This window comes from Aythya marila, assembly GCF_965140915.1.
Source record: "Aythya marila genome assembly, chromosome: 5".
Taxonomy (NCBI): domain Eukaryota; kingdom Metazoa; phylum Chordata; class Aves; order Anseriformes; family Anatidae; genus Aythya; species Aythya marila.
In genome coordinates, this window is record NC_139046.1 from 43,234,217 (window position 1) to 43,247,565 (window position 13,349).

At 35.2% G+C, this 13,349-nt stretch overlaps 1 protein-coding gene across 3 annotated transcripts in view; it reads right to left on the reverse strand.

Annotated features, from left to right (window-relative positions):
* The window catches only part of PRKD1 (protein kinase D1), a 123,806-nt gene that overhangs the window by 72,926 nt on the left and 37,531 nt on the right, over positions 1-13,349 (reverse strand). The window contains exon 1 of one of the 3 annotated variants that reach the window (XM_082760702.1): positions 3,156-3,199. The exons of the other annotated variants lie outside the window; for them this stretch is intronic. The gene's annotated coding sequence lies outside the window, so the exon portion shown is untranslated. Of the gene's footprint in view, positions 1-3,155; positions 3,200-13,349 lie in introns of those variants that run through there. 3 annotated transcript variants of the gene reach the window in all.

The window sequence follows — 13,349 nt, forward strand, 5'->3', positions numbered from 1 at the left end:
GGAAAAGAAGAACAAGCTGTACTGTTAAGAGGAATTTTTAAACAGAAAGTCTTCATATTGGTATTATAAAAAAATAATTCTGCCAGTGATTACTTCTGCCAAACTGGAAAAAATCCTTCTGGTTTAAATGAAATATGCATAAATACACGGGAGTGACAAAAGACTATTTTTTTTTGCTTTCAGAGCACTATAATTTTACTTAAATGGTAGGTGTTCTTTCTAAACAGAATGGCATTTCAAAGAGACATCCAATCCTGTATTTCAAATGCAGCAGTCATCTCTGAAACACAGTCTTTAAGAAAATTTCAAAATACCAAGAAGCAAATTAGTGAAAAAAATTATCAACTGTATTTTGAATAAAAACATAATCATCAGGAAACAAATGCACCTATAGAGCCTCCCCTCTCCCTATCCGCTTTCTCCTTCCTTCAAGGTCTGCGCCTGCACAAAGATATAAGAAGCCACTAAACCACAAAGTCCCACGCCTCCCAACCACAATGGCTAAATAACTCACCAGGCATCAGCACTATGTTATATCAATGCCTTCCCTTGAGATTTGTAAACAAATAAAAAGGCGTAAAGTGGTTGCTCAAATTAAATGATCCTTTTTAAAAAATCTAGTTCATTTAGCAATTACTTATTATTTTCTGGAAAAGTTGAGTTTATGAGTTTATACTAGTTTATGTCTTTAAACTAGCATTTCTGACAGTGAGATGAATAAATCATCAGGTCAGAGGGCTTTTTTCCCTCTAATAATAAAAATAACAAACTTGCTGTGTGGATCATTTTTACCAATTTGATTCAAATTGTTTACTCTTCACACAACTAATAGGGAGATGAATAAGGAGGGAATATAGGAATTTAAATAAGAAGAAAAGCAATGCCAGCAAATGACTGAAATGAGAGAATAGGGCACAAAATTCCTTCAACGTCATTTCCAGAATTACAGTGTAGGACCATCTAAGTCTCATACCCAGACACTAATCTAATCTCTCCTACTCCTAGAAAAAAGCTGAGGGGAGCATTTTAGACTGTCTCCCAGCCAGGGTTCTTTGCAGGGCTAGAGAGTTAAAAAAAGACTTCACATTTAGATCCACAATTATAGTACATCAAGAGCACTTCATATTCAAACACTTCTTAGTTATTACTTTTATTTAGCCATTTCACCTGTGTCATACTTGCTCTTCTACATACCAGTTGCTTCTTTTATCCGTTGCTACCTAGTAAAACAGATAATATGCCCCTTCAGCATTAAAAGACAAAAATATTATTTTTTTTTTAATAGGGTGAAAAAATCTTTTTTTCACACTACAGCGAAGATATTTGTTGCAAATATCCTTCCGGAACAGGTGAAACAGAAAAGTGGAAAATCTAATGGTGCCACAGAATTGCTCAAAAGAAAAGAAAACAATAGCCTAGAAAACAGGGCAGGCACATGTACAGAATAAATGTGAAAACAGGACAGCCATATGTATAGAATTAACCCAAAGACTTCTAGCACCTGCATCCTGATGTCTGATAAAAGCCATCTAAAACTATTCTTTCTACTACTAAGATTTTTTTTATTGTTATAAAATGCAGTGGAAAATTATGTTTCACTAGTCTGTTATTATCTAAACACTTCACACGCATGACCAATACAACTCCTAGCCTTCGATCATAAGTTATAAAATACTGATGGCAATTTATTTAGAATGGGAACTCAGATAAGAAGGAGTTGAGTACCCCTTTTCACCCTCTCTTTAATTCACCACAAACTTTTTCAAAAACAATTTTTGTACTTACAATTACTCACTAAATTAGACACTTTGTCTCATCACATCCTGCAGAAGCCATTCCACATCATTATACATGGGTTCTCTGATCTGACATGCAACAGAAGCTGTATCATAATAGGAAGTTTGGACTAGATTTCATAAGTAAATCAACAAAGATGATCTACTGGAATCAAAAGATTTGTGCTAGTTTATAGCAAAGCAGAGAGCAGATAGAGCAGATAGAAACTTCTTCAAGACACGGCCTATAATGATACAAGGTCAGATTTTAACTTTGATATTGTAATTCACAGACTTTTACCAAAAAGTACAACATCTCATTTAGTCTTAACCAAGTATAAAATGTAAGCATAACATGGATGTGTGTCCCTAAAGAAAACCCACAAACCTACACTTGAGGTTCTAGGCATATTCAACAGAGAAGAGGAATCTATTTGTGCCATGGTGCAAAGCACTGGTACAGTGCACAATCCCTATACTCCACAGTCAGTCAATAAATAAATAGGGTGGAAAGAAGGTAAAACTAATATGACGAGGGAAATATGTATTGTATCATATAGGAAGAGACTAAGCACTGTTTGGTTGACCTGACTAAATGATCCTGAAGAGAAAGAAAAGAATGATCAAAACCAAGACACAGCCCAGCAGAAGTGTGTATCAGCTGCCTAGGAACAAAGTCGGCTGCATAAAGAGGATTCTTCAGCTTCAAAGAAATTTATCTTTTGGATAGTTTTTCTAACTAAAGTCCCAGGGGCAGAATGCCAAATCTTTAAAAGTCAAGTTTGGCAAATTTATAACACAAGATGAATGACCTGTCTGTCTGCAAAAGCAGACAATAACACAGATCCTTTTCAGTCCTAGAATCGTATTTGAATGTAAAGGAAATACCAGGTCCATTCTGCTACTAATCTTACCAAAATACTGATTTATTACTAATCTGTTAATCCGTTTTATCCTCTTACAAGTAGGCATAATGAATATGCTGCAGAAGCAATGCAAAAATCTTTTGAACCAAGTCAGTATTAAAGCTGAGATTTTCCAGAGATGTTTTCACAAATTTTTTACAATCATGTTATAAATAATGTAGTAAGCATTAATTTTCACTAATGTGCAAATATTTTAATACATAGGGTAAATAAAATAATTTAAATAATACAAAGATTTTCCTCCAGAAAGTTCTTAAAGATTAACAGAAATATGAACCCAAATTCACCGATTCTATTTTCATCATCCCAGGTATTTTCTCCTACTGAGCCAAGCATTTTTTGTAACCTCTTCATGTAACATGAACACATTAACCTGTGTTACTATAATGGCTTTCTGTTGCTACCTCTCTATGTATTATTAACATTTAGTTTAGAAATTTTTATAACACACTACCTCTGTTGATGTTAACTGTCCAAGTGAGTGTTTCTGTACATGGATGATTTACTTCTGAGGTCCTGCAGTTCTTGGAGGTACACTGCCTGAATTACTCTAAAGTGACCTATCGAAAAAAAAAACAAAAAAAAACAAAAAAAAAAAACACTGCTGCTGGCTAAAAGGGAAAAAATATAGTATTGCTGCAGCTGTGACAATGTAATAACACAAACGGTCCTCAGCACTGCACAAGCAATGGCTATCTGTTTTCACTGAAACTGTAATACGTTTTAACAAAAGTAAGAAAAGTTCAAAACATGTTTTTCAGCTGTACTTAGCTATGGAGCCACTATTGAGCAACCACTTCTATGTTAGCCCCTGAGAAGGACTGAGGACTGGTGTGGTTTTTTTGCAAGCATATCAGAAAATGCAAAAGTTCTTCTTGCAACAGAAGTCATAGTCCAGAGTTTTAAAAATGTTCTGTCTTGTTTTTGAAATTTTTAATGAAACTGAACATAAATCTTTCATCATGCATTGTACTTCTTTTAATTGAACATTACACTTTCTTCCATTCTTCCCAAAGCCACCTTACAACAGAGCCTAACTTCACCTGCCTTCAGTATTTCTTTCCAATAAATTTTCACTGCTTTCATTGCCTTCCATACCTTCTGTGGTGCTTCAAGGAGCTTTCCGATTACCATTATCTCCTGCTTTTAATTTTACCCTCTCCTAGTCTGACAGCTTTGTGTTATGGCTTTTTCAATGTGGCTTGGGCTGGATATTGTAATTCACCATACCTATGTGCAAGCGCTACAGTATTTTTTTCTGATTAATGCTTTCTTCCTTCCTCTGCATTCTTCATAGGAGAAGTGATTTCACCTGCTTATATGCTTTTAAAATTTTTTGTTATTTTATTTATAATTGTAATAATTTATTTCACTTTAAATTGTTTATATTGAAATATTTTCACAATTTCATATCTTGTACCTCCAATAAGTCCTCTGGCAACTCCTCCCATATACTTATTAACTTTAATCTAAAAAGACTCAAAGTAAAAAACTAATACAAAGCAATTTCCTTGGAATTAAGGGCTGATAGGGCTGCCCACACTTGGTCTGACTGCCCACCCAAGAGCTGACCCCCCTTTGTCATAATTATTTGCAGAATCAGGTTTTAATTTGTTTACTTGAAAAATGGCCACACTGTTAAAAAATAATCTAGCATTTACTCTTAAAAATACAGCAATCTGCATTAATGTATCTGTCACCGTCTTCTAAAATAGTCATACCAAAGTTTTAGAAAGAGATCACAATAGCACTAACACTTCCTGCATTTACACCACAACCAATGCAAATACAAGTGCTTAATAATACCAGTGCATGGAAGCAAGCAGAATTTTGTCACAATCTTTTTCCCATTTTTAACTTCCTTATGTGAAATTCAGTTAATACTCTTTTTTAAAGTGCCTCAAGCTAGGGGTTGGAGTAGCATCACAAAGCTTTAGATTGCCTTCTAATTTAACAGTGTATTTGCCTGCTAAATCTGTGACAGAATACCCAATCACTTGTTGCCAGAAATTCTTTCCCATGGGAACTTCAGTTTTTAAGCAAGCAAAAGGCAAAGCAGTGATGCATTTAAGCCTAAGAAAATGAAAAAAATACCAAAGCTTTAATTTCTATAGTCAAATTTCCCATTTCTCTTCTAAATTAATATGATCTCTAGGCACATCAGTGGTACAATTTAATGAATACTAGTTTTGTGTTGGCATTGGTATGTATTGGCACCACCAGGAGAAAACAACCCAAGCTGAAACCACTGTCGTGCAAGTCCTCCCTCTTCCTGTTTCCTGCTCCTCAGAACAAACTTAGTACAGCAACAAGTGAACAGAGCAATTAATACGATCCATGCATACTGTCATAGAAAGGTGTCATTATAACTAGTCAGTTAAATATCAGCAAAGAGCTTTAGGAAAAGTAAAAATCATTTATTCAGAACTTTAGCTCAGTGACTACCCACCTTTCCCTTATAGAGCTAAATACCCAGCAGGTGTTCCACACACAGTTACTCTTGGCTATTCAACAGCAAACATTCCAAGCAGAATATTTGCTCTAAGTTTTAATATCACTCTCTTCAGCTCTCTCTTGAGGTTGAGAAAACATAAGTGTATGTGTGTATACATAGTGTATGCGTATATATACATATACGCATACAGCGTGCATCTGTGTTTGTATGTATGTATCTATTTATGTCTATATGCATGTATACACAATAAACTAATGCTTCATATTTGTAAGCAAAGTGAGGGACAAATTAAGGAGATTACAGTATTAAAGGGCTAATACTTTCCTTTAGTAAAACATCACACATACCGAATGTTAATTCATTACTGCACCTGAAATGTGCAGTACTGTGAAGAATTCACATTTGTTATCCAAATTAAGACAAGTGCAAGTGAAATACAAACATTTTTCCACAGAAAAGAAAATGTACCTATGAACTTTCTTCATTAGTAATCCATAACATATCAACCAAACTGTGGCTGGAATCACTATGCTAAGAGGGAAAGTAGAGTATTTAAAGACTAAGGAGCTTTGAAGACCTTAATAATCACAAATCACACATGATATTTGCACCTGATTGACCAGTACTACCACAATACTGCCTGAAAATATTTTTCCTTGTTTTGTTTCACTGACTTCACTGTATTGCACTACAGCAATACAGGACACTAAATAATGACTGTATGTATCAGTTTGCTGAGGTACTCTGTTATACTCTGTGACTACATAGATACCCAAATTTCTCTTTCTAAAGGAAAAAAAAAAAAAAAAAAAAAAAGGAAAGCATAAACACTCCTTGTATATTCCCAGCTTCATCCACTTACTTTCCCCAAATCCCATATTAACTATGCTTTCTATCATACATTTCTACATCCATCATTTCTCTGCCTAATCTTATCAGTGAAGAGTCCTAACAACTTTCTTCACATGGAAGGCATATTTAGTTTCTAAACTTTTTATAGAAAAACACCAGACAAGACTGAGCAGAAAGTGAATTTCAGTTAGGCAGTACTCACAAACAAAATCATTATTGATGTTTATTTCAAATTTTAATATTGAAGAGAATTAATATTCTTAGATTGCAATTCTTGGAAGTTTTCATTTCTGCAGATTTGAAAAATTCAACTAAGTAAGGGATTATCTACTTCTACAGATGAGGAAACAATTGGAGAAAGGTAAGAACATGAAGTGAGTCTCCTAACCAGAACTGTCCTAGGAGAACAAGTCATCAGTTTGAACTACTGTCTTCAAACCCGGAATACACATGCTGGAGTGCCTAGCATGTGAAATGGGTTTGCCCAGTCCAACCTCCCCAAGACAGCTGCATCTCAAGACCCCATCTGCAACCTGTTATGCTGACTGATGCCTAGGTCCATTATTTCACAGGACTGCAACATAAACAAATTTCCATTCAATGAAAATGTAAATGCCAAAGACTTTGTGCAGGAAGGCTGAAACAAGTTGCCATATGAGCAGAAGGATAGAGCAGTGGCAGGGTCTTGCCTAGGAGACTTGTGCAGCCCCACTGCAACTTGCCACTTAGACATGATGAGAAGGAAGAGAGGGTAAGGGTCCTTCAACCACAGGACACTGGAGGAAAGGACTATCTCCTGTTGCTCTGTTTCTGCTGTGTGAAAGTACATCACACTGATGGCATTTCCTGTTGTCTTTTGCTTGCCACATCTTTGTAACCAAAGCATCCTCTGCATTGTACAGCCCACATCTGATGCCATACCAGTGATCAGTGGGAAGAAGAAAGGCAAAGTTCTTGGAAAAGCACTGTTGTTATCTGGGAACACTATTTTGCTCATGACTCATCTACCAGCTTCCAGAGTCCACAATATCAGCCAACATCTTGTAAATCCAGTCCTTTTTCACCTGTCCCACCCACCAAAGGAACAGCCCACATAAAAACACTAAAGCTATGCTTCCACAAATACCAAACACTTACAGAGCTAGATCACCTTTATATCATACTATTACATCCATAAAACTATTCCAGCTCTAAAACCATATAAAAGCCTAAAACCATATAAAAGTCTAAGCCTATACTGTCCACAGATGCATGTCTTGTCCTTCTATAATATAGAAATAAATCACTACAGTGATTTGTGCTGCTTGACAATTACTTGAGTCATCTATTAGCTGCACCACTGAGACAAAATGAGCACACTAAGGCCTTCTGGGACCCCTTTGGAAGGCTGGACTATGCTGAGGGCATCTGATAAAGAAGGATCGCATTCATGCTGGATTTCAGTGTCACCTCTACCTATTAGCTATACTTTTCACCTGCTCTCCTAAGGGAGCTATTTTTAGTGTGGACAGTCAGTGAGAGAGGACCACAGCATGAAGCATGAAGCATGGAAAACACCAACCCAGAATTGTTCAAGTTGGAAGAGAATTTGGAAGCCCATCTAGTCCAACGTCCTGCTCAAAGTGTGATGGTATTGACACACCCTTGAATTACCACCCCTGGTCCAAAACCAATGCAATAAAACTATTACCATGCATTCAGAGGCTTTTAACATAAAAATCTAGCATCTTTTTAACATGCATTTTGTTAAGACAACGACATATTTACACAGTAACAGATCTCTAAGCCATTGTTCCATTATTAAACATTTCTGTTTGCATAGGTAGCTCTGTAATGCATTTCTTACACCTTTTAAGATTTATGTTGATGAAATAGCTTACATATCACAGCTGAAAAAAAAAAAAAAAAAAAAAAACACAGAAAACCTTTTTAGCAACAAATTGCTAAAATATTAATGAAGCAGCACTGTGGAAAATGTTAAGTAACTTGGAAAGTTTTAATAAATATTCATATTGGACAATCCCCTGCCACAACAAAAAAAAAAAGAAAAAAAAAAAAAAAACATAAATATGCTTTCAGCATAAAACAATCATTAATTTCAAGAGGTACTTAATTAGTGAGTCTGGAACAAATTTACATAAATCCTCATTACAACATACAGCACGTGTATTTCAACCTTTTAAGTAAAACTAACAGTGGGTAAATTCAAGGCTTGACCATCCTGTGTTAGCCTACAGGTAAATGCTTTATTTCCTCTTTTCTGAAGTTTGAGTCTTCTTATAGCGTATCATCTGCAAAGACTCACAATCCTTTCTGGCAAAACCAGCTACACAGTAGCAGAAAATTGCAAGTGGATTAAACACCTTTTAACAATGCATGATGATTATTTTACTTGCAATATTCACAAAGTTCACATTTAAAAAGCTGCTGTCATGCTATGGAATTCCCAAGTGCTACTCCCTCACCCAGGATAGTTTACCACGATGGGTTTGGATTTATGGCCATGCAGCACAATGTTCAAGTTTGTATTTACTAGTGTTACTAGACAGTAAGTCACAGACATGCCCCATGTTCTAATATCTTACACATTTTATTACACAATGTTCACATTAATTTTGTGATAGGAAACCTGTGTCTTGCCTTCCCATTTCTGTACCTACTGTGGCTGCAGCATCAGGCCATTATTTCCACCTTCCCCAGTGTTTTCCCTCTTACTAGACCACTTCCAATTCATTAACAATTAGATAGAGCTGCTCCTGGCTAATTTAACATCACATGCTGCATTGTAATGCAGTTCACCAGAATAGCACCTATCTCCATAGCTTACATCATATGATGTCCACATCTTTGTCCCTGCAGGGATCCTATAGGATCCTGTCTTAGAATACTGCTACTACATTCTTCAACCAAGTATTCTACCAGGCAGTTGCTGTACTGTATTCTGAAGACAATATATGCCCATGTGATAAATACCACTAAGCTCTATTTCTCAGTTTCCAGATGCTTCATTTTGAGTTATCTTTATATTTTATGAATATCATTGGATTATTTCAGGAGGAGGCAGACTAATATTAAATGGTAGCATCTTTCCAAATGCAAACAGAGAGAAGAAGCACTAAAACCCACACCACAGATCCATATCCAGCAAAGGTCCAGCTGGGGCTAATAACAAACAGTTGGCTATATAATAAACTGCCTGTAAGTTGGCATGTAACCGAAGTTGCACTTACTTTAACTCCAGCATTGCAAGTGGCATAATGCTACACTTGTTTTGGATGCCCTTAACATATTGTTCCAAGACAACATTATTTTACATAAGACTCTTACATATGAAGTAAGAAGAACTTATTGCATTTATTACTATTTTGAAGTATATGTATTGCTAATTACTTAAATAATCCATTTATTACAACCAAGAAAAAATTTAAATTTTTATCTTTAGTGAAGAAACCTTCACCATGGGGAAAAAACAACAGTACAAAACAACTAAATATACCCACACATACACATAAAGAAAGACAGACAGACAGACAGACAGAAAGAAAGAAAGAAAGAATATAAATATTTACATTTTATAAAATTGTTTGGGATTTTTTACTTGCTTCATTTTCTTCTTCTAGTGTGTCAAGACAGCAAAGCTTTAAAATAAAACCAAAGCTTTGATGAAAAGCAGGGCCCACCATGAAAAGAACAAAAAAAAAAGAAAGCCTCTGAAGGTGACTGATAATTTAGCAACATGTTCTACTTCAGTGATTAATATAAATTTTCTAACTTACTGTAAGATCTCCCTGGGTGAGTGGCTAGTTCATTGCCTGTACTTTGTCCGATTATAAACTGACTCAAAATTTTGTCATTTGTTTCCTCATAAATTTTTCCATTTCTCAACTGGCACCAAGGACAGCCCAAAATTTCATGAACTGTTTTGCCAGATTTTGTACACAAAATCCCATCTTCACTGACATAGGTTTATATTGACTTATTTTCACCTCCTGTACAGCTATGCAGATTCAGCTATAAATGTAAATGTATCTTGTGACAGTTTTACACTTTGGCAGATTGCAAATGCTGACAGATTAAAGTTGGTGTCTTTAATAAAGTAAATAAACTATATGGAATAATTCCACTACAGGAAATGGTAGTGGGTATGAATGCCCACATTAGTACTTGATGCTGAAGTTCTCTGCAGCTGAACATTCATGCCTAAAGGCTAGGTGTTGCTGCTCATCAGATTATGACTCTGTTTTACACAAAGCAGTGACATTATTTGACTTTTGCTTTTATCCCTTTTTTAGTGCCTGTACAAAGGCTCCAGTAGTTCCCTGTCAGATATGTAAAACAGACAGGGGTGGGGAGTATAAAAACTTCCATGCACCATGCACACAAGGGCAGGAAGCAGTACTAGGATCATAAGCAAGCTATTCTGGAGCAAATTATTATTTCTTTTAATGCCAAACATATCGTTAACCCATAGCTGAAGCTCTGAGATTACTCTTGCAACCTGGCAAATTTTGTATCATTTCAGATTCTAGTTAAGATTTGGACAGAAATATGTATAGCAATACACAGGAGGTAATGCAATCTCCTATGACTAACAAAGTACTACCAAAGTACTTTGTACAAAGTACAAAAGTACTATCTTTTCAATGGACTAAAAGAAAGCAAAAGAAAAACCAAACAAACAGAAAAATAACAACACAAAACGAAGAAATATGTGTATGCGTATACATATATATAAATGCCAAACATCTTTGGTGACAGTTTTGTATTATACATTTAATTAATTGCAGGGACAGTTGTATGCAACCACTTCAAGTCAGTGCTTAAATGTGGGTGTTATGGACATGTTTCACATACTTACAATTGATACCTTTAATTTTTATCTTCAGCAAATGCTGAGGAAATCCCCTAGAATTAATTGGGAGTAAGCAAATCTGCAGATGTAGAGCATGGACATGTGTAGTGTATTCAGAAATTAATTTCCTATACTTGATAATTGCAGAAATGGTTGGTCAGGCACATAGCTGTGCCTGAGGAGTGAACCATATAAGAAACTTTAGACCAGCAACTATCCAAGAAAATAACCTCAGGAAAAAAAAAAAAAAAAAAAAAAAAAAAAAAAAAAAAAGGAGAGTTGTGAGCACATGGGGTATAAAGGGAAGGTGAAGAATTCAGTACTTCTCAATGGTTTGCCTTCATGCCTCTTATCTCCCTCTACATCTGTTTTGTTTTGTTTTGTTTTCTAACACTTCATATAGCTTGTATCTCAGATAAAAATAAAACATTTACTGTCAGAGCTCTTTTTGTACTTCAGATATCTCTATACTAACTTAGCATTTCTTACCATCTTATTCTCATTCCTGCACAGCTCTCTTCCTTTCTGTTTCTACTTCTCAGATTTCTTTCAAACTGTTGCCCTCCTTGACCTGGTTCCTATCATTTTACCTCACTTAGTGTCTCTTGAGATCATTTTTCACCTGTTTTCCACAGAAGTCTAGGGCAGAAGAAACAGACAAGCCACAAACATTTTTGTAACATAAGACAATTGCAAATGGTGCAGTTTTTAAACAGTTGCCAAACAATACCACTTCACTGAAACAAAAAGCAGTTTTCATAATAGAGCCACTCTACCCTAACATACACCTCTCTACAAATCGCAATTATTTTCTATACCACAAACATCTGGCTACTGCCATTTTTAAGCAAGGAATAGGAAATCTAATTTTGTTTAAAAAAATATATGGTTTAATGTTCTGAGAAAATCAGATGAGATGATATCAAATTAGAGATAAATCTACATTTGGACCAGACACTAGTCTATACACCTAGGAAAACCAGATGTGACCTGTATGAAAACATTAACTTTCTAAGAATGTCATTTTAATGTCAGTGTTCAGATAGAGATACAATTACCATCAACATTAATTCACTCCAAAAGTGAACTGGAGAGGAGGGAAGAACTGGATGAAGTCACTTTAACAGAAGACTCTGTCATTGATTTAACCAAATAAGCTCTCCAATAGAATTAGAAAGAAATCAGATTTTACTCTATTCAGCTCTATGAATTCTGAAATGTTTTCCCCTTCTGCTGCAGAAAGAATAAATCAAAGATCTTGCAGTTTTACAGTATGTACCCTTCAGCATACTTTCCTGCAGTACAATAGCCCATATTTCCTTCCCAGTGCTCAAATTACAAATTTCAATGTATTACTGTATTCCCACAATTATTCTGCATAATCATTCTTGTTGTTGGGGACAATATAATTCCTGCCTATTTTCTCTTTAAAAAATAAAGAAATAAATAAAAAATTAAATACACAAAAACAAAACACACAAAAAAACAGACACCCTCCCTCCCCCCCCCCCCCCAAAAAAAAACAGGCACACACACTAAAAACACCCAACAACCCACCACTCTGTCTAAATCAGTGTAAAAATATCCTTAAAAACAGATATTAGAGTGAAAAACCATCTGTCAATTATGACACAATAACAGTTTGTATTGATAACTGCAAATAACAGTTCTGCTTTTGGGTCATTTTTCACACATTTTGATGGCTTCTATCACACACACTGGCAGGCTCGAAAGTTGAAAGGTATGATAGCAAAGCTTCAGTGAAAGCAGAACCATCTTTCATTCTGCGGTTTTAGGCCCACTAGAAAAAATAATAAATCTCCACTAGGTTGCTCTACTAAGCATAAAATTGCAAACAATTTTAATCAGATCCTACTGGCCTCAAACTCATTTTAGGTACAAAAATGTTAAGCAAGTGTGAATATGAGAGAAGAGGCATGGAGTTTTGTTTTCATTGGTAACTTCATTCGTGGCTTAATTTCATTAAGAAGAAGGCTTACCTATACTGCCATCCATTTGCTAGCAAAAGGGTTGGCAAAGCAGTTCTTGAATGGAATGTAACACTAATATTACTTATTTTAACTTCAATATTAAATTTCATGGGTAAGTCAAAATGGTCATGGAACAGTTACCAGATTTTAAATTATGTTTACTGTAACATGCTGTAACAACACTGAAAACTTTATTTACATGTAAACAAAAAATGTCAGTAAGAAATCTTTCATGCTTCAAAATGGTGACACTAGCCAATAGCTAAATTTTTGTAACCAGAAAGCCTATTCATCTTGCAAATAATCATTCTTCGCAGTCTAAAATTCAAAATACGTATGTACTATATGTACTATAGTACATACATACTATAAAAAGGAAATTCTGAACTAGACACAAACTACATATAATAAATGAATAACTCGTCTTCTTCACCCACAACTCAGTATAGTAATCCCTATTTATACAAAATGGTGATACTAGTAATCAGTAATTGTGAA